The 25,624-nt window shown below is 40.6% G+C and overlaps 1 protein-coding gene across 2 annotated transcripts in view; it reads right to left on the reverse strand.

Moving 5' to 3' along the window:
* The window catches only part of ZNF652 (zinc finger protein 652), a 66,101-nt gene that overhangs the window by 22,260 nt on the left and 18,217 nt on the right, over nt 1-25,624 (reverse strand). Inside the window, exon 2 of one of the 2 annotated variants that reach the window (XM_081219983.1) lies at nt 5,943-6,039. The exons of the other annotated variant lie outside the window; for it this stretch is intronic. The gene's annotated coding sequence lies outside the window, so the exon portion shown is untranslated. The remainder of the gene's footprint in view (nt 1-5,942; nt 6,040-25,624) is intronic. 2 annotated transcript variants of the gene reach the window in all.

Raw genomic sequence — 25,624 nt, forward strand, 5'->3', positions numbered from 1 at the left:
TGATTTCTTTCCTTCTGCTAACTTTGGGTTTTGTTTGTTCTTCTTTCTCTATTTCCTTTAGGTGCAAGGTTAGATTGTTTATTTGAGATTTTTCTTGTTTCTTGAGGTAGGCTTGTATAGCTATAAACTTCTCTCTTAGAACTGCTTTTGCTGCATCCCATAGGTTTTGAATCATCATGTTTTCATTGTCATTTGTCTCTAGGCATTTTTTGATTTCCTCTTTGATATCTTCAGTGATCTCTTGGTTATTTAGTAACATATTGTTTAGCCTCCATGTGTTTGTGTTTTTTACGTTTTTTTCCCCTGTAACTCATCTTTTTTTAAAAATTAATTTATTTTTTTGGCTGCCTTGAGTCTTTGTTGCTGCACGCGGGCTTTCTCTAGTTGTGGCAAGTGGGGGCTACTCTTAGTTGCGGTTCACGGGCTTCTCATTGGGTGGCTTCTCTTGTTGCAGAGCATGGGCTTTAGGCGCATGGGCTTCAGCAGTTGTGGCACTCGGGCTCAGTAGTTGTGCCTCGCGGGCTCTAGAGGGCAGGCTCCGTAGTTGTGGCGCATGGGCTTAGTTGCTCCACGGCATGTGGGATCTTCCCAGACCAGGGCTCGAACCCGTGTCCCCTGCACTGGCAGGCGGATTCCTAACCACTGCGCCACCAGGGAAGTTCTGTAATTCATTTCGAATCTCATAGCATTGTGGTCAGAAAAAGTGCTTGATATGATTTCAATTTTCTTAAATTTACTGTGGCTTGATTTGTGACCCAAGATGTGATCTATCCTGGAGAATGTTCCATGCACACTTGATAAGAAAGTGTAATCTGCTGTTTTTGGACAGAATGTCCTATAAATATCAATTAAATCTGTCTGGTCTGTTGTGTCATTTAAAGCTTCTGTTTCCTTATTTATTTTCATTTTGGATGATCTATTGGTGTAAGTAAGGTGTTAAAGTCCCCCACTATTACTGTGTTACTGTCAATTTCCTCTTTTATAGCTGTTAGCAGTTTCCTTATGTATTGAGGTGCTCCTATGTTGGGTGCATATATATTTATAATTGTTATACCTTCTTCTTGGATTGATCCCTTGACCATTATGTAGTGTCCTTCCTTGTCTCTTGTAATGTTCTTTATTTTAAAGTCTATTTTATCTGATATGAGTATTGCTACTCCAGCTTTCTTTTGATATCCATTTGCATGGAGTACCTTTTTTCATCCCTCACTTTCAGTCTGTATGTATCCCTAGGTCTGAAGTGGGTCTCCTGTAGACAGCATATAGATGGGTCTTGTTTTTGTATCCATTCAGCAAGCCTGTGTCTTTTGGTTGGAGCACTTAATCCATTCACGTTTAAGGTAATTATCAATATGTATGTTCCTATTACCATTTTCTTAATTGTTTTGTGTTTGTTTTTGTAGGTCCTTTTCTTCTCTTGTGTTTCCCACTTAGAGAAGTTCCTTTAGCATTTGTTGTAGAGCTGGTTTGGTGGTGCTGAATTCTCTTAGCTTTAGCGTGTCTGTAAAGCTTTTGATTTCTCCATTGAATCTGAATGAGATCCTTGCCCGGTAGAGTAATCTTGGTTGTAGGTTCTTCCCTTTCATCACTTTAAGTATATCATGCCACTCCCTTCTGGCTTGTAGAGTTTCTGCTGAGAAATCAGCTGCTAACTTTATGGTAGTTCCCTTGTATGTTATTTGTCATTTTTCCCTTGCTGCTTTCAATAATTTTTCTTTGTTTTTAATTTTTGCCTGTTTGATTACTATGTGTCTCAGCGTGTTTCTCCCAGGGTTTACCCTGTATGGGACTCTCTGCACTTCCTGGACTTGGGTGCCTATTTCTTTTCCCATGTTAGGGAAGTTTTTGACTGTAATCTCTTCAAATATTTTCTTGGGTTCTTTCTCCCTCTCTTCTCCTTCTGGGACCCCTATAATGTGAATGTTGTTGCTTTTAATGTTGTCCCAGAGGTCTCTTAGGCTGTCTTCATTTCTTTTCATTCTTTTTTCTTTATTCTGTTCCGCAGCTGTGAATTCCACCATTCTGTCTTCCAGGTCGCTTATCCGTTCTTCTGCCTCAGTTACTCCACTATTGATTCCGTCTAGTGTATTTTTCATTTCAGTTATTGTATTGTTCATCTCTGTTTGTTCTTTAATTCTTCTAGGTCCTTGTTAAACGTTTCTTGCATCTTCTCGATCTTTGACTCCATTCTTTTTCCGAGGTCCTGGATCATCATCACTATCATTATTCTGAATTCTTTTTCTGGAAGGTTGCCTATCTCCACTTCATTTAGTTGTTTTTCTGGGGTTTTATCTTGTTCCTTCATCTGGTACATAGCCCTTTGCCTTTTCATCTTGTCTATCTTTCTGTGAATGTGGTTTTTGTTCCACAGGCTGCAGGACTGTAGTTCTTCTTGCTTCTGCTATCTGCCCTCTGGTGGATGAGGCTATCTAAGAGGCTTGTGCAAGTTTCCTGATGGGAGGGACTGGTGGTGGGTAGAGCTGACTGTTGCTCTGGTGGGCAGAGCTCAGTAAAACTTTAATCTGCTTGACTGCTGATGGGTGGGGCTGGGTTCCCTCCCTGTTGGTTGTTTGGCCTGAGGCAACCAAACACTGGAGCTTACCTGGGCTCTTTGGTGGGGCTAATGGTGGACTCTGGGAAGGCTCGTGCCAAGGAGTACTTCCCAGAACTTCTGCTGCCAGTGTCCTTGTCCCCACGGTGAGCCACAGCCACCCGCCGCCTCTGCAGGAGACCCTCCAACACTAGCAGGTAGGTCTGGTTCAGACCCCCCTGGGGTCACTGCTCCTTCCCCTGGGTCCCGATGTGCACACTACTTTGTGTGTGCCCTCCAAGAGTGGAGTCTCTGTTTCCCCCAGTCCTATCGAAGTCCTGCAATCAAATCCCACTAGACTTCAAAGTGTGATTCTCTAGGAATTCCTCCTCCCATTGCCGGACCCCCAGGTTGGGAACTCTGACATGGGGCTCAGAACCTTCACTCCAGTGGGTGGACTTCTGTGGTATAAGTGTTCTCCAGTCTGTGAGTCACCCACCCAGCAGTTATGCGATTTGATTTAACTGTGACTGTGCCCCTCCTACCGTCTCATTGTGGCTTCTCCTTCGTCTTTGGATGTGGGGTATCTTTTTTGGTGAGTTCCAGTGCCTTCCTGTCAATGACTGTCCAGCAGCTAGTTGTGATTCGGGTGTTCTTGCAAGAGGGAGTGAGAGCACGTCCTTCTACTCCGCCATCTTGGTTCCTAATCCCCTTCCCCTTGTATTTACTTTCATATTTCTAAACAATTTGATTATATTTCCTTTTTTTTTGGCCATGCCACATGGCATGTGGGATCTTAGTTCCCCGACCAGGGACTGAACCTGCGCCCTCAGCAGTGAAAGTGCTGAGTCTTAACCACTGGACCACCATGGAAGTCCCTGTGATTGTATTTCTATTTCTTGACTTTTTTTTTTCAATTTTAGATAATACCACTTGTCTCCCACTATAGTATTCTTACCTTATTGCTCCCAACTCTCCCTTCATCCTCCCCATATAGTTGTATCACTTTTTTGTTAAGTCAGTATTTATTGCTTACACTATTATGACTATAATACGTAATTCACAACTATTTCTATCATTCCTCTGCTATTGTCTCTCTTCCATTTTCTCTCCTTATGGATTTATTCTTTTTTTTTTTTGTGGTACGCGGGTCTCTCACTGTTGTGGCCTCTCCCGTTGCAGAGCACAGGCTCCGGACGTGCAGGCCCAGCGGCCATGGCTCATGGGCCCAGCCGCTCCGCAGCATGTGGGATCTTTCTGGACCAGGGCACGAACCGGTGTCCCCTGCCTCGGCAGGCGGATTCTCAACCACTTCGCCACCAGGGAAGCCCGATCTATTCTTTTAAAAAAAATATTTAGGGAATTCCTTGGCAGTCCGATGGTTAGGACTCTGTGCTTTCACTGCCGAGGGCCTAGCTTCAGTCTCTGGTTGGGGAACTAAGATCATACAAGCCGCGTGGTGTGGCCAAATCAATCAATTAATTAATTATAAAAAATTATTTTACTTTCATTTTAGTAGAATTTCAGAAAGAAATGGTGATAAATGCCACCATGTTTTACTTGACATCCAAATAGATATATTTATACTTTTTTGTATTTATAAAAGAGGAAATTATGCCTCTGAGAGTTCAAATTATTTGTCTAAGATCACCAATCTATTAAATGACAGAAGCAATGTTTGACTCCAGGCCTGCCTGACTCCAAAGCTCATGGTCTATTTCTATTATGACAAATGACATTCCAAAATAATTAAAACTCAATTATTCCTGTAACCACATACTTTTTGCATCAGTTTTGTACCTTGCATTTTATGTAGGAAAAGCATAGGAGCTTTATTTTGTATTGCCCAAACTTCTGACCCGTGGAAATAATGCAAACTACTACAAGTATCAGTAAATAAACTTACCCACATTAATTAGCTCAAATTAAGCAAGGGGGGAGAGACAGTAAAATTCAATTAACCAGAAAAAGATAGGAATAAAACAAAATCATGAAGACAAAGAAAAATAAATGAAAGGATATCCTCTGTGGTAGTGGTCAATTTGTTCTTTTGAAATACCCCTGACCCTCGGCCTTCTGGGCACATGACAGACTTGCACTTTCTGACCCTGCCCCCTCCCCTGTAGTTGGGTGGGGCTGTGTGACTATTTCCAGCCAGTACAGCTGAGTAGAAGTGATACATGGAAGAGCAATATGAGACCCTCCAGACCTCTGTTCCCTCTGAGACAGGGACCAGCAATCCTTAAGGTGATGACTGCTATGACTGCTATCATTCTGGGACACTAAGTAACAAAATGACCCACAGGATATGCATAATGCTGTGGATCTTTAAATTTTTTTTGTTTTTTATTTAATTTGAAAGAGAGCACGTTTTCAAAGCCACTGAGATTTTTTTTTTTTTAATACATCTTTACTGGAGTATAATTGCTTCAGAATGCTGTTAGGTGTTAGTTTCTGTTGTACAACAAAGTGAATCAGCCATATGCATACATATCCCTGTATCCCCTCCCTCTTGCGTCTCCCTCCCACCCTCCCTATCCCACCCCTCTAGGTGGTCGAAAAGCACTGAGCTGATCTCCCTGTGCTACGCGGCTGCTTCCCACTACAAAGCCACTGAGATCTTCTGTTGTTTACTACTGCAGCATAACCTGGTCTCTCCTAGCTGATACAGGTGGAATCCAGAAGTGTGGTGCTGCTTCACCAAAAAACCTAAAGTATATGGTGAAGGCTTAGGAGCTGGGTAGAAGGAGGCAAGGAAGAAGTTATCAGAGGCTAAAAGGAGAGCAGCTCCTATTGCACAGTGGTGAAGAGAGTTAATATGCCATAAAGACTGATAGCTCTAGTGGGAAAATGGACTATTAAAAGAGTGTGTTGGTTGCTCTTGGCTGTATTTGACAAATTCTTATTTGAAAAGGATGAATTCAGAAAAGAATCAGTCAGTTTCCAATCATGAAAAAAGGAGTCCAGAAGGTCAGTGATTTGTAGGGTTAGAAGAGGCAAGTGCTTAACAGACAACTGAGGAGGTCTCTGAGCTACAAATGCTGATCAGAATTCAGTCTTGAGGCAAGGATCAAGTGAAAGTTTTGGCCTTCACAACCACTGATAAAACCTCCCAACTGATTAAGGTAGTGCTGAATAAAATAGCTTTTCTAAAAAGAGACTAAAGAGAGGTTCTCTCACCAAAGCAGTCTCTTAGTCTGTTTTGCTACAAAGCACGTTTCTTTGTGATGTGAATTAGTTCAAATGCTATTAGTAAACAGGGAAATGATGTCAATATAACACAGAAGTCATGTTGGTTTATAAGAAATTTTCCTGTTTGAAGTGATCAGGAGAAAGCTTTCCCAAATTAAAAAGAAAGCTTTAGCAATATATGAAAACACTAAGAAAAAAGCTAAACATCCCATTTCTGTACCTTCCTTTAATGCAAGTTGTGGCTGGTTCAGCTGCTTCATGAACCACTGCACTTTCCACTTTATATCTGGTGAAGTTGAGGGTATATGTTTTTCCTCCTGTGTTTAAAAAAGAAAGAAAGTTTTTGATTGCTGAAAAATACACCATACCATAGATCAAATTTTTACTGTAATGAAATTAGTCTCTATTATACGTAAATGTCTTCAAGACCCCAAAATCTCAGAGGAGGAAACAAGCACCCAGGGGATTGAGCCTGTAAAGCTCCAACCAACTGATGCTGAGTGCATATGCCACTGGAGATTTAATATGCTACTGTTTTAATTTTAATTAATTTTGCTTTTATTAGTGCACTGGTTACAGTGTTCCACAGCTTTTGAGTGGTCTGCCCAATCCTGTTTTTCCCATAAGCCCTGTTTATTTTAGTGTGCAATTTTGCAGAATTCAGGAAAGCATATACGGCATTATGGTAGAAATACCTGTATTCAAAATTAAGTCAAGAAAGAAGTATGAGACCAATAACGCAGAGTTATGCAGCAAATCTATAAAGTATGGTTAGAAAACACTGGTGGACATGGCTAGGGCACATGGAGCTGATTGGAAACAAATAAGTAAAAATCCAACTAAGTTTTTGAGAGTTATACTGCCAAAACGACCACCAGCCTGGGCTTGAGAGCCTATGACTATTCAAGCCTTCTTAAAATGATCTTTGGGTTCCCAGGCATCTATGGCAGGAAGTGGACTAAGAAAGCTGTTCATCCCCTTAAAGGGGTATATTCCTCATTGTCCATTTGGGATACAGCCAAGGAACATAATAGGAAAAAAAGGAGGAGGAGGTCCAATAAGATGGAGCTAGGGGAGCAAAGAAAGAACAGATAAGTGAGCTAAGGAACCAAGTCAGGGTCTCTTCAAGAACATTACCCATCCCTGGAGGGGTCCTCTCAATGACTGCTCAGAGGAATTGCAGAATTTGCTGCAGTCCACTGACTGCTATACGTCTCCTGTTCTTTCCCCTTTCAAATGGGAGTGTTTATTTTTATCATCCTGTCGCTAGTCACCACTGTATATTTTATGTGAGGGCAGCCAATCATTTGCCAATTTCTTTCATAAGTCTATGGATCAAAAAGAGCAACATCTGGGCCTGATGTAGAGACTACTATGTGCATTATCACCTCACGAACAGACCAGCAGTCATCACATCCTTGCACCACTCAGAGATCCTGGACTTCAAGCTTGACGCCATAATTTGATAGGACCCTCGGGAGGAAGTGAGTGTATTTTGCCTGTGAGAGAGAGTAGATCGACTATCTGGTGACCAAAAGAATAGTGCTGTTTATTATATATTTTCAGCTGTCTCCCTGGCACCGGCAGTGTTGTGCTTCCTGGCCCTGCCTAGTTACATGGCACTACATGACTAGATCTGGCCATCATGTTGTGAAATAAGCAATGTGAATCACTTCTGAGCTAGTGAGAGACCCTCCAGACTTCATTTCCCTCTTAGAATGGTGACCAATAGTGTACAAGAAGGTGGTTGTTCCATCAGCCTGGATCACTGAGTGACACGAGCAGAGCTCCCCTGCTGATCTATCATGGCCATGTAGTGAGAAACAAATGCGTCATTGTTTAAGCCACCTAGATTGGGAGGTGGTTTGTTGCTGCAGCATAACCTAGCTAATGCAGTTCTTTATGAATATGTATACGTATTACATATATCAATGGTCTCAGTCTTAAGCTAGACAGCAGAGACAGAATTGCTAGGTGAAAAGTTTAAAAATCAGACAGACGCAGGGATCAATTCACATGGGAATTCTCTACTTAATAAGTTAGAAAATAAGACTTTTCCTTCTTTAAAAAATTAGAATTAAAGTGCTTTATTCTATTTTTTTTGGGGGGGGTGTTGTGCCACACTGCATGGCTTGTGGGATGTCAGTTCCCCGACCAGGGACTGAACCCGGGCCCCGGCAGTGAGAGTGCTGAGTCCTAACCACTGGACCACCTGGAAATCCGCCCTTTTTTGCTTTATATGATTTTAAATGATGTACATATATATAGGATTACCATATGAACCTGCAGTGGAAGAGCAGAGTCTTAAGCACTGGACTGCCATGGAAGTCCCCCCATATGAACCTGAAAGTGACATCTCACCACTATTAAAATCAGGAAGGCTCATAGAAACACCAATAAATCACACTGTCACAATAAAAGACACAATCTAATTGTTCACTTTGAGACACATATGGGCATTCTGCCCACATTTTACTTTCTTCATTTGGTTTTGGCACCTTTTCCCTTGTCTGAGTTTTGGTGATAATCTTTCTTTATTCCCTTTCCAGAAAACTTAAAATATCTCCTAAGGGCACAACAGAGTAACCTTTACAATACCAAAACCACATTAGGGAAATTAGAATCTTCCATGTTCCATTATCCAACTCTTCATGCGTATCCTCAGTTCTAACTTACTTATTACAAATCATCTTAGTTTTTTAGAAGACTCTCTAAGTGAATATTTTGAGCTCTAAGAACCTCAGAGAGACAGAGAGGCAAATAAGAAATAACCCTCAATATTTAAAGCTGCTTAAATTCATCTCTCTATGGTATTAAAACAACACAAGTTCATCTGTTCTTAAAGATAATTGTTTGAGTGTCATAAAATAAATTCCAAAATGAAGTGGGTCATTCCTTAGTGTCTTGCTATAATTAGTGTACACAACTTGGGGGAAAACGTGGTCTGTATGTCAGGGGTTCACCAGCTGAGAAGCAGTCAGTCCTAGTACTGTAAAAGCTGGACCAGCTACTGGGAAGAAAATACGGTTTTTAAAAAAAAGTTAGAAAATATGACAGCATATATACAGATAGTAAAGTACAGCTTCCAGAATGTGCTTTTTTTCAATGCCATTTTTTCCCCAAGTGGACTACAAAATAAGATTATGCAGTCTTCAAGAGTGTTTATTAGTTTTAAAAGGAAAACAATTTTGTTCCCTGAGAAGTTTTAATAGCTAATTTCAACAAATTTAATTTTTTTCTATTAAAATATGTACCTATGCATCCTCCTTGTATGTTAAAAAGACCCTATTTTGGACGAGTCTTTGCAAGTTGAAAAGGCAACCTGGTAAGGTGTATCAGTCTGATATCTCTGCTTATTCCACTCCTTCAGAGCCATGGCCTCTGACCTGTTTCCAAAGCTCAAACCACCCATGTACTGCCAGACCCTGGTCCTGCTGAATGGAGAGGTTTCTAAAGCATACAACTACCTATGAGGATCAGGCCAAAACTAAAACCACCAAGAAATGGAAAGGATCAAGGAGGGAAAGATAAATGCCTATCAGCAAAGTTCTTTCAAAAGAAAAAAGAAAAAAAGATCCACTAGGAAGAACGGACAGGATGACATTTGGGTCAGTGATAGCAATGCAATGGTCTGATACTTTAGTCAAAGCTTTCCTGCTTTTGCCGAAGGCTACTCACTTTTTTCTCATTAGGAAACTATGTCTGTGATACATTTGTCAAATAACAACTAATCTCAAAGTCTTTGGATGGTCAGGTAATTATTTAACAACTACTAACTATATGCTTACTATGAGTAAAAAAAGAAAACAAAACTAGAAATCCGAAAGTTTGGAAGAGACACTGCATGCAGGTGGGAAAATCAGTAAAAGTTTTGTGAAGGATAGTACATTTCAGGAAAACATAAAGGGCAGGCAGGTTTTAGACTGGCAGAAATGAAGGCAGAAAAAGTCACTTCTAGTAAAGTGAAATTAGAATGGGGTAATAGTGAGGTATATTCTTAAACAAGAGACTGTGTAAGCTGTTTAGTTTTGCTAGAATATAGGGCTTGAGGAAGGGAGAGGTGGCAAGATAGGTGAGTTATTATTACTTTTTTAAAATAAATTTATTTATTTATTTATTTTTGGCTGTGTTGGGGTCTTTGTTGCTGCACGCGGGCTTTCTCTAGTTGTGGCGAGCGGGGGCTACTCTTTGTTGTGGTGCGCGGGCTTCTCATTGTGGTGGCCTCTCCTAACGTGGAGCATTGGCTCTAGGCGCATGGGCTTCAGTAGATGCAGCAGGCGAGTTCAGTAGCTGTGGCTCATGGGCTCTAGAGCGCAGGCTCAGCAGTTGTGGCACACGGGCTTAGTTGCTCTGCGACATGTGGGATCTTCCCAGACCAGGGCTCGAACCTGTGTCCCCTGCATTGGCAGGCAGACTCCCAACCACTGAGCCACCAGGGAAGTCCCAATAGGTGAGTTATTGCCATACTGTGGCCAACCTTGAAGGCTCGACTGAAGAGTTTGTAGTTAATATGGATGACAAGATAGAGCATCAAAGGTTTTTAAGGAAGGAACTAATATAATTAGAGTTGTGTTTTAGGGGTCAAATTACATGACAGCAAACAACTGTAGACCTATATGTAAGTATATCTTTGAAACATATATATGATAAAACAGATATACAATTAAGCAAAATAGAATAAACTTAAAATAAGTAAAGAAATTGAAGTACAAAAAAATAGGAGTAGGAAAATAATACCAGGAATTAGGATAAAAACAAAATAAAAGCACAAACAATTTTACACTAAATCCTATATTAGTACTGACTAAAATAAAATTAAAAATATCCAAACTGTGATTCTAAAAAGTTCTCTACAAGAATGCATTCCTTATGAAATAATTAATTTCCCTACCGAGTAGTTAAACTGAGTTTAAGACTCATGTCCACACTAAAACCTTAATTTTGTTTTTTTGATAATACAGTAGGTTCTACTTTCCGTAGGCCTAAAATAAATGAAATCTCACCATGTCCTGTCTTTTCCTTAAAAGCAATCTGTAAGAGCAGCCACTATGGAAAACAGTATGGAGATTCCTCAAATAATTAAAAATAGAACTACCATTCGATCCAGCAATTCAACTCCTGGGTATATATCCAAAGAAAACTCCTATGTTCAATGTAGCATTATTTACAATAGCCAAGAAATGTAAGCAACCTAAGTGCCCATCAACAGTTGAATGGAGGAACTTCCCTGGTGGTCCATTGGTTAAGACTCTGCGCTTCCATGGCAGGGGGGCACAGGTCCAATCCCTTCTCGGGGAACTAAGATCCTGCATGCCATGCGGTGCGGCCAAAAAAAAAAGAATAGATAAAGAAGATAACGGTGTGTATGCATACATATATATTTACACACACACAGGAATATTACTCAGCCATGAAAAAGAATGAGATCTTGCCATTTGCGACAATATGGAGGGATCTAGAGGGTATTATGCTACGTAAAATAAGTCAGCTACTGTATGATTTCACTTATATGTGGAATCTAAAAAACAAAACAAGCAAACAACAAACCGGAAACAGAGTCACAGATACAGAGAACAAACAGGTGGTTGCCAAAGGGGTGGGGAGCCGAGGGGGGAGGGGGGAGGAGAGGAATAGGTGAGGGAGATTAAGATCTTGTTCTTTTATATAAAACAAGCCATATTATTATGGTAAAGAATGTGTGACCATACAGGCTTAATGATGGGGTCGATAATTAGGGTTCATTTTTTTTTGGCTGTGTTGGGTCTTTGTTGTTGCGCGTGGGCTTTTTCTAGTTGTGGGGAGCGGGGACTACTCTTCTTTGTGGTGCGTGGGCTTCTCATTGTGGTGGCTTCTCTTGTTGTGGAGCATGGGCTCTAGGCGTGCCAGCTTCAGTAGTTGCGGCACACAGGCCCTAAAGTGCAGGCTTCAGTAGTTGTGGCGCACAGGCTTAGTGGCTCTGAGGCACGTGGGATCTTCCCAGACCAGGGATCGAACCCGTGTCCCCTGCATTGGTAGGCGGATCCTTAACCACTGCACCAACAGGAAAGTCCCGGGGGGTTCATTTTTAACCTCAATTTTGGTACTGTCAACCCTTAAATTTTACTAACCTATGCCTCAGTCTGCCAACCTGAAAAGCGGGAGCCAAGAAAAACTGAAAAACTGAAAAACTTGGTAAATTCTCCCCTCTGATCTACGAAACACATATGGTAGTGGTGACAGTTATATGCATTTATATGATACTTTAGATTACACAAAGCACATTTATCACACATTTGTTAAACATTTATTAAATGCTTACTTTCTAAAGGTGCTCACAAAATCGACCTGGGATGCACTAGAAAAGCTACCAACACCAACATGTAAAAGTCAACTTTGCAATAAACAAAACCTCAAATGACATATATCATTGGACCATATTTTAGATAAACATCATAAAGTGTTCTCAGATGCCTATATTTTACATAGTTGAAAAATATAACTAGTTTTAATGCAATCTCATCTAACAAAATTTAATGTCAAATAATTATTTTTAAGCAGTCCATTTAATCCGTTATCTGTAAGAAATGAAACTGAGAAATGCCTGTCACCTCCAACCTTAGACAAACCTTTTGTAAAAATAAAAAAATTTCACTGCAGTTTTTCACATATGCATTTATTTATTATAAATTTATTTATTTATTTATTTATTTTTGGCTGCGTTGGGTCTTCGTTGCTGTGCGCGGGCTTCCTCTAGTTGTGGAGAGCAGGGGCTACTCTTCTTCGCGGTGCGCGGGCTTCTCACTGCGGTGGCTTCTCTTGTTGCGGAGCACGGGCTCTAGGTGCGTGGGATTCAGTAGTTGTGGCACACGGGCTTAGTTGCTCCGTGGCATGTGGGATCTTCCCAGACCAGGGATCAAACTCGTGTCCCCTGCATTGGCGGGGGGGATTCTTAACCACTGCGCCATCAGGGAAGCCCCACATATGCATTTAAATGAGACTGTCCTTGCGTTTCCTCAGTAATATGCAAGTGAAGCTAGTAGAAGAGTACAAAGGAGAGGTACTTCTCCTACGTACTACCTAATTACCTTCAAGCATCAACAGTCTCCACATTTCCATATAAGACAATAAAAACTAATGTGCATTACTCATCACACAGTGGCTTAAGCAACCTTAACTTTCACCAATAACCCCCTAGGGCCAAAGAAGAAATCAAATACTAAGTAGGTTACACTGCAGGACCTGGATGATTACAACATATTTTTACAACATCTTTCCATTATTCAATTCATTTCACAAAAGTCATCTACAGACAGGAGAATGTAATTTAAACAAAGGAGTTATTTTCAAAAGAAGAGTAAGAGTTTTGTATTACTGTTAACTTTCCCATTAAAATCTGACCAAGTCCTGGATACATAAACACTTTCAGCACCCTTAAAAACAATCAGAAGAACATATCGACAAGACACATAATCTTAGAAAGTCTCAGTCTAGCTTTGACCAAAGGTTGTTTTATGGAACGCAATTATCACACTTAATGCACTAGTCCATTTTCAAAATGGCTATCAATGTGAGTACTTTGATCATTAGTAGTTGATATCCTGCCTATTAGCTTTATTAAGAAAAATCAGAGACTTAAAAGGCCTTGTGAATCTTACTTTTCTTAAACTCCTTAAAAGTAACACTTTAAGTTAGAACTGAGACCTGTTTAGCAGGTTCAGATGTTCGCATCGTGGCTACCTATAATGTAAGCCATTGTGAGAGGCCTATGTATACGTCAAGTTGACTAGATCATTGTGAACTTGAATTAAAAACTCATTTAGAAAATGAAAATAACTGAGAAATGCCCTCATTACACTCGTACGTTGTATTTTACAATGTGTGAACACCACCAGGAAATGCTGGAATTTAATTTATATATTTGACCTACCAAAAGACAAAGGATTGTTACCATTTTCTCATTAACAAAAAATTTTTGACACTTCAAAAATTAACATTTGGAAAAAAGTTTAACTGAACTAGTCTTAAACCAGGTATAAACAACTAATCTAAAACAAATTATTTGAAACCCTGTGGGAAGGTTTAACCCAAACCATGACATACCCAAAACATGTCCAATGGAAAAAGGTGAATTGCTAACATACAACTTGCCTTTTCCTTCCTAAGTCTGTATTTTCCTCTCCTTGGCTGTAATTCTTAAACTTTTAAGAATCTCTGGAAAACTACAAATCTTCTCTCTCCACAAAAATGAACACACAAATATTTACATGCAATTTCAAGGAGTCTGCCCATTTTGAGAAACCCATCCATGGATCCCCCTAAGGATCCCCAAACCCCAGTCTAAGAACTCTTGTTGTACAGCAGCTTTTACTTTTCTGTATTTGTAATATACATTTAGATTAGGTTTGTAAGTTAAAATTTCCTCTACCTCCTTTGCTCTTCTTTCCTACATCTTTTTCTCTGAATCTCTCCAGCATATCTATGGTCATAAAAGAACTAACAGTTGAATGAAAGAACTGTGTTGAGTAACATCATTAAATGTAGAATAAAAGATCTTAGTATAAACCCCAATATGCTAGTTAACCAGATGTATAACCTCAGACAAGCCAATTAATCTCACTTGATCTCAGTGTGTTCCCCCGTAAAAGAAGAATAATAGTACCCACACCTATTTAATCTGATAACACAGGCAAAGTTCCCAGTACACAGGGGGCTTTCAGTGTTGGCTCCTTTCTCCTTCCTACTTGAGAAGATCATTCCTAAAGAAGTTATAGATTATGGATAGCAGAGCAGAGATTTATGTAATTTTAGAGTTTGTTGCATGCATTTTTCCACAGTGAACATGATGCAGTGGAGATGAAAGAAAAGATGGGGAACAGAAAGTTTAAAAACTGAAGTAGGCCATAAGCAACCAAAGAAAGAATATAAACTGAGCTTTATCAAAATAGAAAACTTTGGGGTGTCAAAGGTCACTATCAGAAAAGTAAAGAGATAACCCAAAGAATGGGAAAAAATATTTGCAAATCATAGGTCTGATAAGGGTCTAGTATCCAGAATATATAAAGAACTCTTACAACTCAACAATAAAAAGATAACCCAATTTTTAAATGGGCAAAACACTTGAATAGACATTTCTCCAAAGAAGACATACAAATGGTCAATTTGTACAGGGAAAGATGATCAATATCTTTAGTCATTAAAAAAATGCAAATCAAAACCATAATAAGACACCACTTCATACCTCCTACGGTGGCTATAATGAAAAACTGGAAAGAAGCAAGTGTTGGCTAGGATGTGGAGAAACTGGAAGCTTCATACATTACTGATGGGAATATAAACTGGTACAGTCACTTTTGAAAAGTCTGACAGTTCCTCAAAATGTCAAACGTAGAGTTACCACAATGACCTGTCATTCCACTCCTAAGTATGTACTGAAGAGAACTGAAAATATATGTTCATACAAAAACTTGTATGTAAATGTTCATAGCAGCATTGTTCATAATAGCCCCAAAGTGGAAACAATCCAGTTATACACCAACTGATGATGAATGCATACATAAAACCTATATCCCCACGATGGAATACGATCAGTCATAAGAAGGAATGAAGTACTGAGACGTTGTACAGCACGGATGAATCCTGAAAACATTGTGCTAAGCAAAGAAGCCAGACACAAAAGACAACACATTGTACGACTGCATTTACATGAAATGGTCAGAATAAGCAAATCCATGAAGACAGAAAGTAAATTAGTGACTGAGAGGAGCTGGGGTTAGGGAGGAGCAGGGAGTGACTGCTAATGGATTCCAGGTTTCCTTCTGGGGTGCTGAAAATATTTTGGAAATAGATATTGGTGATGGTTGCACAGCTTTCTGAATACACTAAAAAACACTGACTTGTACACTTTAAAATGGTGAATTATAGGGTATATAAATTATATCTCAATATAAATAAATAAATGAAATGAGATGAAATAGGCTATCTGGACACTAGTAGTCCAAAGACGGTCTGAAATAAGATTATCTGAAAATTAGGTATTTTATATAAAAATGACATTATTGATTTACTGGATAGGTCATAAGTGATGAACTGGGCTCTAACAGCAGTGATGCAATGAGACTGAGCGGAAAATTCAAAACCACCCACAGTGCTGAGCGTCACAGAATTTGGACTGGCTCTACCTGGGGCTCTTCCATACTGCTGGGCAGGTGACTTTACTTTTCGAACCCTCAGTTTTCTCAGCTACACACTTAAGGGATTCCCTCCCACCAGTGACACTCACTGTTTGTGCTGTTTCTTTCCATTCTCTTGCCTAGCTCATCTGGTCACCTACTGCCGCACAGTATTCCCAACCTTTTCAACATTAAGGGCTTTAATGCTGAGCCCTTTAATTAAGGGCTCACCACTCTTCCTACGTCCCTCCCACGTTCCCATGGAGCACTGTTTTTAAAAGTTATGTCTAAGAGGGTCTTCCCTGGTGGTCCAGTGGTTAACACTCCACACTTACAATGCAGGGGGCACGGGTTTGATCCCTGGTCCAGTAACTAGGATCCCACATGCTGCGTGGCACAGCCAAAAAAAAAAAAAGTTGCGTCTAAGAAACTGCGTTTAGGTCATACTATTTTATTTTTTGCTAACCAAATATAAAAAAGTAGCCTATCATAACTTTTTGGTTAGACTCTCCAGCTTTTACCATAATTTCCATTTGACTTTCTGAACACTAAAATTAGTTTATTAATCTCAGGATGGGGATGCCTGAGTTAAGGGAATATGCTATCTACAATCTTGAAATAAGTATGACATTAAATGGGACTGGCCCATAGCCTTAACCATGGTATAGGTAACTTTTTCCAAAAACAACACTAGGTCTACCACACTTTCTCAGAGTAGAGAGAGATATGACCACGTATAACACCATCCCTCAGATGATTCTATTCAGTCCTCTGCCTTGATCAGAAGGCATTTAAAGCAACATGCCAAATGGGATGTAGATGCAACCTATGAAGCCTCAGATAACCTGCCATATCCATTACTACCTTACTGTTAATAGTCCTTTTTTTAAAAAAAACATAAGTTGTAGGCTGAGTAAAACAAAGCCAGGTAGCAATGCCACAACTGTGTCAAAATTAAAGGCAAAAGTGCCCAATCACTCTGTAGGTGGTGTGGAGCACAACTCTACCCAACAGAGGTGTTCTATGCGGGATGGTGGCAAACTGAGCCAAAGGATCCTCCCTCCCTTTTGGGAAGTACAGCTGAACATAGAGAAGAGGTTGATACTGGGGTCTGGGTTGTGACCCTAACCACACTGAGTTATGGTTAATGAATGCTCACGAGATATCCAGTGTGTCACAGTCTTGGAAGTGATGGGACTCTTTACTAAAGTTGCTGCTTCTCAAACATAGGGTCTATTTGTGAATGCCCAGATCTCCTTTTCTCCTCTAAAGAGAGATATAGCTTTTAACTTTTTTTTTCTGATTATAAAGGCAAAGTTTATAGGTCAAACGGGTTTATGCACTGTGTTTTCTGTCCAATTACCACACTCTACTCTCCATTCACAAGCTTTAACTATCATCTACACGCAAAGTACCAAGAGTCTAATGTAAGAAGGTATTTATTTATTTATTCCTTCAAATAATTATTGTATTGACCCCAACCTTCACAAGCTTAAATTTGTTTGGGAAGCAAGAACTATACACAAAAAATAAGTCACAACTGGGTCTTCCCTGGTGGCGCAGTGGTTAAGAATCCACCTGCCAATGCAGGGGACAGGGGTTTGAGCCCTGGTCTGGGAATATCCCACATGCCACGGAGGAACTAAGCCTGTGTGCCACAACTACTGAGCCTGTGCTCTAGAGCCCACGCGCCACAACTACCATAGCCCGTGCGCCTACAGCCTGTGCTCCGCAACTAGAGAAGCCACCACAATGAGAAGCACGCGCACGGCAACGAAGAGTAGCCCCCGCTCGCTGCGACTATTGAGGAAGCCTGCGTGCAGCAACGAAGACCCAACACAGCCATAAATAAATAAAATATAAATAAATTTATAAAAAAAGTCACAACTGCCAAATAAAACCGGTGGTATTTTTTAAAAAGGTGCCATATAACTATTTAAAAGGGCAAGAAAGATGTAGAATGGACAGGCTATGGAAAGCCTTGTGAAGAGCATGAGATCTGAGCTAGGTCCTGAGTGATGGAGGGATCTGAAGAAGCAGAGAGGAAATGAGAGAACAGGATGAGGAGAGCAAGGCTGTTACCGTGAAGAAGCACAGTATACTTAGGCCCAGTCAAAGGGACTTTACCAGGGGTTAGCTGGTGATAAGGTTATAAACGTAGTCAATGTAGGGACAGAAAATGCGAGGGTTTGACTGTAGAGCTGAGAGATGTGGGCATCACTAACAGTGGCAGAGAGAGTCCAAAAAAAAAAAAAAAGGGGGAAAATCAACAGAGTTTTCTCATTAGATGTGAAGGGTAAATAAAAATACCAAAGATGATTTAGACAGTTTGAATTTCCACACCCATATCTAACAGGAAAATACAGGTGGGAGAGCACATCTTTCTTATTACTGTTAAGACAATCAGCCTCAATTCAGAGATCTAGTTCTATCTTTTGCAGAGTGACTAGATACGTTTTTTGCTAAATATTCCTAACATTCCTTTACAATGACAACCACTACCAAAAAATTAAGTCCAAACTTCCTTCAAGATTAGACCCCACGTGCCACAACTATTGAAGCCTGCATGCCCTAGAGCTCATGCTCCACAAGAAGAGAAGCCACCACAATGAGAAGCCCATGCACCGCAACGAAGAGTAGCCCCCGCTCGCCACAACCAGAGAAAGCCTGCATGCAGCAACGAAGACCCAACGCAGCCAAAAAAAAAAAAAAAAAAAAAAAGATTAGGCCCCTCACTTTACCTTTCTAACCTCATTTCCCTCCACATCCCTCCACAAACTCTATTAAGGTCTGTCTACTAAATGTTCCCTGAGCATGCCATATAACTTCTCATGCCAGTTATTTGTGTATCCTGCCCCATGAGCCGAGAATGCCCTTATTTCTCTCGCTGTCAACTGAATCTCACTCATCTCTCAAAATTCAGTTCAAACACCACTAACTCTTCCTAAAAATCCCCAGCCCCTATCACTTTTCCTGTGTGTATTTCTACTCTACTACTCCTGGCTTTATTATACTTATTTCATCCCGTATTGTATAAAATTTGTTTATATGACCACATTCCCATTGTCAGTGATTGATTTAGAAGTGGGTCCATGATTAAGTTTTGGACAGAGAGATTGAAATCAGCTGGAAGGCTTCTGAGAAAGATTTCCAAACTCTTAAAAAGGCATAAGAAAGCACTAACCACCACTCTCTGCTGGATGTCATCTTGTCTGGATATGATGCCTGGAACTGTGGTACCCATCTTGCATCCATGATGAGAACTGGCTCAAGGAGAAAGCAGACAAGTCCAAGGTGGCAGAACAGAGAGGTGGAAAGAATGTGGGTCCTTGATGATGTCACTAAACCACAGATTTAAGCCAATCCTAGACTGAGGCATCTTGTTACTTGTTATGATAAATTTTCCTTATTTTCAAATTATTTTGAATTGGATTTTCTATCATTTGAAGCCCAAGGCATCCTAATTTATAGAGTCATGTTTGAGATGCAAATTAGACATCTATGCAGAGACATCAAGTAGTCAACTGGATAGAAGATCAGGGGAGAAGTCAGGACTGGACCCATGTATTTGGGAGACAGCGACATACAGAATTTACATTTCGGGGCTGGGAAGACAGGATAGAGAGAGAAAAGCAAGCTTTAGGGCACCCTATGGGCACAGGAGAAAAAGCCAACAAGGAAGAGAGAAGAAATTAACACTGCGGTAAAATGAAAACACTAAACTGCAATGCGCAGAGGCCAAGAGATTAAGCTTCAAGAAAGAAGAACTGTTCAGCTGCATCAAATGCTGCTAAAACACTGAGTAAGAGAAAAATGGCCACTGAATTTAGTGGCTGAATAATTCCTTAACATAAAGGCCACCTTGTCCTTCCACAGCCTCCTTCTCCCTGGAAAAACAGCCGTCTTGAGTTAATTAGTATAATGGTTAAGGGCTCAGACTTGGGCTGAGTTCTGGAGCTACCACTCCTAGCTGTGGGGCCTGCTCAATCAACCAGCCCACCCTGTGAGGAGGAGGGAATGGCAGCCGGAACCAGACTCCAAACAGACAAAGGGTTTGCATCCGGTTTTTAAAGATGGGAGAGACTGGAGCGTGTTTAAATGCTGATTGGGAAGGAACACCTTTTACCACAAGGAACCCATTACAAGAAAACATTTTGGAATTTATTAGAGTAGGTTAGTTTATTAAGCTTTAAAAAATTATATACAGATGAAAAAGTATGATAAAGCCACAAGCTTAATCTCTACCTCATTTCAGAACATATCAACCAAAAGAAAAAAGATTATCTATCACAATAAGTAGTAATAGTAAATAGTTAATAAAAAGTGCCTAATCTTCTCTTGGTTATACTAAAAAGATGATTCCAATATTAAAACACAAAGTACTATGGGGCTTCCCTGGTGGCGCAGTGGTTGAGGGTTCGCCTGCCAATGCAGGGGACACGGGTTCGTGCCCCGGTCCGGGAAGATCCCACATGCCGCGGAGCGGCTGGGCCCGTGAGCCATGGCCGCTGAGCCTGCGTGTCCGGAGCCTGTGCTCCGCAACAGGAGAGGCCACGGTAGTGAGAGGCCCGCGTACCAAAAAAAAAAAACAAACCAAAAACACAAAGTACTAAATCATAAAAGCTCAGATATTTTAAAAGCTAAGGAAATCTATAACATAGCTACCTAAAACTGTTTGGAATACCCTCCTAAAACACTCTGTCTTTATATATATATATTATATATATATATATATATAATATATATATATAAAATTTATACAGCAGGTTCTTATTAGTCATCAGTTTTATACACATCAGTGTATACATGTCAATCCCATTCTCCCAATTCATCACATCACCCTCCCCACCACCACTTTCCCCCCTTGGTGTCCATACGTTTGTTCTCTACATCTGTGTCTCAATTTCTGCCCTACAAACCAGTACCATTTTTCTAGGTTCCACATATATGCGTTAATATACGATATTTGTTTTTCTCTTTCTGACTTACTTCACTCTGTATGAGTCTCTAGATCCATCCACGTCTCTACAAATGACCCAATTTCATTCCTTTTTATGGCTGAGTAATATCCCATTGTATATATGTACCACATCTTCTTTATCCATTTGTCTGTCGATAGGCATTTAGGTTGCTTCCATGACCTGGATATTGTAAATAGTGCTGCAATGAACAGTGGGGTGCATGTGTCTTTTTGAATTATGGTTTTCTCTGGGTATATGCTCAGGAGTGGGATTGCTGGGTCATATGGTAGCTCTATTTTTAGTTTTTTAAGGAACCTCCATACTGTTCTCCATAGTGGCTGTATCAATTTACATTCCCACCAACAGTGCAAGAGGGTTCTCTTTTTTCCACACCCTCTCCAGCATTTGCTGTTTGTAGATTTTCTGATGAGGCCCATTCTAACTGGTGTGAGGTGATACCTCATTGTATCAGTCTTTAATACATTCTCAAATCTGAAGTATTTTTTCCCTTTGGTCTTATTGAAGAAATACGCTGTCCGGAGATAAGCCTTCTATAAGCTTGTGTATACAACCACATAAGAAAATATCAAAACATTTTAATGTTCAATTCAGGAAATTCTAAAATTTAAAACCACTCCAAATTAAAATATGACCACTTCAAAGAAAAGGGGATAATTTCAAAGTTAAGACAAAAACAGCTTTTGATACAAACCACTGCATGTTGCAGAAGCAGTAACCTAGTTTCACTCTGAGTGTAGTGTTTGTTGCCCTCAAGGGATCTGCAACTTTCGAGCAAGATTCTTTCATTAAATGCCATATAACAGGTAAAGCAGAGGAGGAAAAAAAGTCAATACATCTTCATGCTACAACACATCTCAACTGTTCAGTTTAAGGGAAGAAAAGCACAGTACTTACAAACACATACATATACAAAACACGCACACATATACATGTATCACATTGATAAGCTTCTGTTAGTTATTGGTGAGATAACACTAAAATGTTAACTCAAGGCTAACCTATAGAACATGTGGCAATTTAACCATCTGCTTGTGAGGCGCAAAAATCCCCAGCATCACACAAAATTACGCTTGACTATTTGCTCCCTGGTTCAATAATTGGTCAGTAATAACCTGAGCAGGGAAAGCTGGTGGAAGATGTTCAAATATACAAAGGTTTTTCCACATAGAATTCTTAATTGCTTTCTCCCAAAACATGGTTCTCTATATTGAGCTGTCAATACTATGCATACTTCAGAAAGACAAAAATCCCAAACATCCACATTTCTGAGTGAACAACCTGTTCCAAGACACTATCTCCCTATAAGCCCCAGAGAAGTTACTTTGAGGGTATAAAATAAATTAATTAGTAACAATACACACTTTAGACATTTATATTGTAACTGCACTGGAATGTCTAAAAAATGAGTCTATGAACAGCAAAGGCACTGGGCCCAAGAGGAAGTGAACAGACTCCTGGCTTGCAGACAAATGAGTGGGTGGAGGAAACATTTATGTGGGGAGGATGATCTTTACAGGATGCTTTTCTTAATCTAAAGAAAACCACAGCTCTTCGCAATATATGTGCTATAAATAGATGTAATCAGTCAAAAACCTGAATACTTGTTTGCCTACTTGTTTTGTTTTTAAACAACTTTTGTCACAACCCAAATCCAATGGGTGATCAAGATAATCAAGCCAACGTGACCAAGCAGGTTGCCCAGTTGAAGGCCTGGGGACATATGACCAAGACTAATTCCCCTTCACCTGTTTATACTGAAGAAAATATTTTAATTAGTAATGTGGGTTTTTCTTGTAATATCTTTAGATATACTTCCCTCACCAAAATCAAAGAGTTTTCACACTGGTTCACATCAATGTAAAATTTCTACCAACTCCTTTTGGCAACACCTTTAAGAAATGTGGCTAGAGCAATCAGAGTTTTGATCACAGAACCATTGTTCTAGTAACTGCTCCCTCCTTCCCCAGCTCCTCCCCGCCAAAACCCCACATCTATCTAGGATCACAAAGTTCCTGTCAAGTAAGTATTAGTCTCTTTCATAAATAGAGGAAATTAAGGCCTGCTGACTAAAAGGTGAGAGGGGCTCTGAGAGAGTAAGAACTAGTTGAGTATATAACTGCTATACTCTTTTCTCCCTTAAAATAAAACCCAATCGGAGGACCGATGACTTTTTTTGGAAGTGGAGGTGAGGGTTGCTGGTAAAGAGGTAATGTAATCTAGGCTTTCTAATATTTTTACAATGGACATGTATTCTTTTTTTTAATAAATTTATTTATTTATTTATTTATTTTTGGCTGCGTTGGGTCTTCGTTGCTGTGCACGGGCTTTCTCTAGTTGCGGGGAGAGGAGGCTACTCTTTTGTTGTGGTGCACAGGCTTCTCATTGCGGTGGCTGCTCTTGCTGTGGAGCATGGGCTCTAGGGGGGCGGGATTCAGTAGTTGTGGTGCACGGGGTTCACTGCTCCATGGCATGTGGGATCTTGCCGGACCAGGGCTCGAACCCGTGTCCCCTGAATTGGCAGGCGGATTCTTAACCACTGTGCCACCAGGGAAGTCCCTATTATTTCTACAATAAACCAAACAACTGATCCTAAACTTAAAAACTAAATGAATTCATCAAACCTATTCAGATTCAACGTATAAGATCATTTAGATGCAAGTGTTGATGAAAGTGCAAACGTAATTTAACTAAGCATAAAAAACACTTAAATCTACACCAAGCCTTAAAATACCAGCAGACTTTCAGTAACACTCAACAAATATTTATTGAGTACCTACCATGTGTGAGGTGCCACAGACATAACTATGAACATGATACATATGAGCCCTGGTTTCAGAAGCTTACAATATTGCCACTTAGACAGGGTGGCCTTATATCCTATTTTAATGAGCAAAGTCCTGGCTTATACCTGTTTCTCCCAGATTAACTTTTTTTTTTTTTTTTTTTTTTTTTTTTTTTTTTGCTGTACGCGGGCCTCTCACTGCTGTGGCCTCTCCCGTTGCGGAGCACAGGCTCCGGACACACAGGCTCCACGGCCATGGCTCGCGGGCCCAGCCGCTGCGCGGCATGTGGGATCTTCCGGGATAGGGGCACGAACCCGTGTCCCCTGCATCGGCAGGCGGACTCTCAACCACTGCGCCACCAGGGAAGCCCTCCCAGATTAACTTTTTAAAAAATTTTATTTATTTTATTTATTTATTTTTGGCTGTGTTGGGTCTTTGTTGCTGCACGCAGGCTTTCTCTAGTTGTGGAGAGCGGGGGCTGCTCTTTGTTGTGGTGTGCGGGCTTCTCATTGCGGGGGCTTCTCTTGCTGCAGAGCGTGGGCTCTAGGTGCGTGAGCTTCAGTGGTTGCAGCATGCGGGCTCAGTAGTTGCGGCGTACGGGCTTAGTTGCTCCGCGGTATGTGGGATCTTCCTGACCAGGGATTGAACCCATGTCCCCTGCACTGGCAGGCGGATTCTCAACCACTGCTCCACCAGGGAAGCCCAGATTAATTGTTAATAATGCCCCTCTCACACATGTCTCCCAGTCTGGATAATAAATTATATGGTTATGCATTTATGCAAAAAACAAATATACTACTGTTCCTATATGGCAATAGGTTTGTAAAATATGTATCATTTCCAGATTTTATCTCTTTAAATTAATTTTATTCATTTTTATTACACATTAGATTTTCTCAAATTATAAAAAGTAACTTATTTTAGACCTTCATCTCATTCTGATATATACCTGTCATACAATAAAATCAAAGATTTGCTTTAATCAAATAAGAGAAAATCAAAATCTGATTTTACCACATCAAAACGTATACAGAGGGACTTCCCTGGTGGCGCAGGGGTTAAGAATCTGCCTGCCAATGCAGGGGACACAGGTTCGAGCCCTGGTCCAGGAAGATCCCACATGCCGCGGAGCAGCTAAGCCCGTGAGCCACAACTACTGAGCCTGTGCGCCTAGAGACCATGCTCTGCAACAAGAGAAGCCACTGCAATGAGAAGCCCGTGCACAGCAACAAAGACCCAGCACAGCCAAAAATAATAAATAAATTTATTTTAAAAAATGTATACAGAATAAATAAATCAAATGAATAAAAAAGTAGAAACTTTAAAGACTATAAGCCCCTTGAGGAGAGGTAGTTCTTTTAAAAATACTGCTTCAAAATTCTAGCCTGTGTCTAGCTCAGTACTGAGAACATAATGAGGTCCAGATTGAGGCCTGTGCTCTAGAGCCCATGAGCCACAACTACTGAGCCCATGTACCACAACTACTGAAGCCTGTGCGCCTACAGCCCGTGCTCCACAACAAGAGAAACCACTGCAATGAGAAGCCCGCGCACTGCAAGGAAGAGTAGCCCCCGCTCATCGCAACTAGAGAAAACCAGCATTGTAGCAATGAAGACCCAACTCAGGCAAAAATAAATAAATAAAAATAAATAAATCTATTAAAAAAATTATTTTAAAACAAAGACTCAGGAGGGACTTCTCTGTGGCGCAGTGGTTAAGAATCTGCCTGCCAACGCAGGGGACACAGGATCGAGCCCTGATCCGGGAAGATCCCACATGCCCCGGAGCAACTAAGCCTGTGTGCCACAACTACTGAGCCTGTGCTCTAGAGCCTGCCAGCCACAACTACTGAGCCTACGTGCCACAACTACTGAAGCCCGCATGCCCAGAGCCTATGCTCCGCAACAAGAGAAGCCACCACAATAAGCCCGCGCACCGCAATGAAGGGTAGTCCCCACTCACCGCAACTAGAGAAAGCCTGCATGCAGC

The sequence above is a fragment of the Mesoplodon bidens genome, assembly GCF_964165515.1.
Source record: "Mesoplodon bidens genome assembly, chromosome: 19".
Lineage (NCBI taxonomy): Eukaryota > Metazoa > Chordata > Mammalia > Artiodactyla > Ziphiidae > Mesoplodon > Mesoplodon bidens.